The sequence below is a fragment of the Sinocyclocheilus anshuiensis genome, unplaced genomic scaffold, assembly GCF_001515605.1.
Source record: "Sinocyclocheilus anshuiensis isolate Anshui unplaced genomic scaffold, SAMN03320099.WGS_v1.1 scaffold2917, whole genome shotgun sequence".
NCBI classification, from domain to species: Eukaryota; Metazoa; Chordata; class Actinopteri; order Cypriniformes; family Cyprinidae; genus Sinocyclocheilus; species Sinocyclocheilus anshuiensis.
In genome coordinates, this window is record NW_015539844.1 from 259,120 (window position 1) to 260,668 (window position 1,549).

The 1,549-nt window shown below is 25.4% G+C and overlaps 1 pseudogene; it reads left to right on the top strand.

The window, feature by feature from the left end:
- The window catches only part of LOC107684528 (chloride channel protein 2-like), a 40,708-nt pseudogene that overhangs the window by 32,988 nt on the left and 6,171 nt on the right, over window positions 1-1,549 (top strand).

Below are 1,549 nucleotides of genomic sequence, written 5' to 3' on the forward strand. Positions count from 1 at the left end.
GCATGAAAAGCGGGCGGAGCCGCTAATAAATATGAATAAATTATTAATATAATAAATTATTGGTAAATATAATTATTAATTTAACTAAAATACTACCGTTACTGGTTATTGTTGCAACTGTTCGAACTTGCTCAGTTAAAATGAGTAACAACATGAACTGTTTTTTCAAAATAAATGTTTTATAGTTTTACAGTACTAACAAAAATAATGCAATAATGAAGGTATTTTAATGCAAAGTATGTTTGCAGGAAATCTCAGGCCTGCTCATTTCTACAACAGCGATTACATTACCACCTTAAAAATAAAAGTAATTACACTTTTTAATTATACATTAAACCTATTATATATTATTTATGCGTATCTCATTATATTTTATGTAAATTATTAATTATTTTATTGATTTAACAATGTGACCCCTTTCTGCTTTTTCTTCATTTACTGCATACATTTTTATTTTAAGTTAATTTTATATTTTTAAATTATATTAATTATATTATATTATACTTAGTTAAATTATATATTATAATTAAATTAATTTGAATATATAATTCAATTATATACATATATAATATATAATTAAATTATATTATACTTAGTTTTAAGTGAAAAGTACAGATTTTGGTAGCACTTTACAATAAGGTTGAATTTGGTTAACATTAGTTAACTACATTAGGTAACATGAACTAACAACAAAAAAGCATTAATTAATCTTAGTTCATGTTAATTTCAACCTTTGCTAATACATTATATTAAAATCAAAAGTTGTATCTGTTAATATTATTTAATGGACCCGAGCTATGAACTAACAATGAGCAGTTGCATTTTTACTAACGTTAGCATAGATGAATAAATGCTCATTGTTAGGTAATGTTAGTTAAAGCACTAACTAAAGGACCCAGATGTCTGTGTGAATGATGTACGTTCAGTGCAGCTGTTGAATGACCCACATCTTGTGTAAATGAAAGCAGACTGTTTGTGCAAATATAATTCTAGTATGTCAGTAGTGATGTCACACAGTTGCTATGGAAATACACTTGCATGAGCGTATATTAAGAACAGCATCACGGCTACATAATGATAAACCTGAACCTTCATCATGCAGCTCTGCGGCAGCGACGGGAATCCGTATTACACGGTTCTTGCTGACTTTACTGTCAAAATGACTAAATTATGTATGTTTAAAAATATATATATATAATAAGAGAGATAGAGCGAGAGACCACCGTGCAATTTTTTTTCCAGTTATTTTGTGCTGACTCTCATGGAAATGGTTAAAAATTAAATTATGTAAGTTTAATAAGATTTGTAAAAAAAAAAGATAAAGGAGTGCAATTTTTTTTTTAGTTTGTTTCTATAGTAATTTCTATAGTAATATAATATAATATTATGTAATGTAATATAATATAAAATATTTATTATACAAATGGTCAGTGCAAAGAAAAAACTGGAAACATTTACATAATATTTTCTTTTTTAAATAATTTTTTTTTATACATTTTGAGCATTATTATATTATATTATACTTATTTTAACTTAAAGGTGTTTTCTT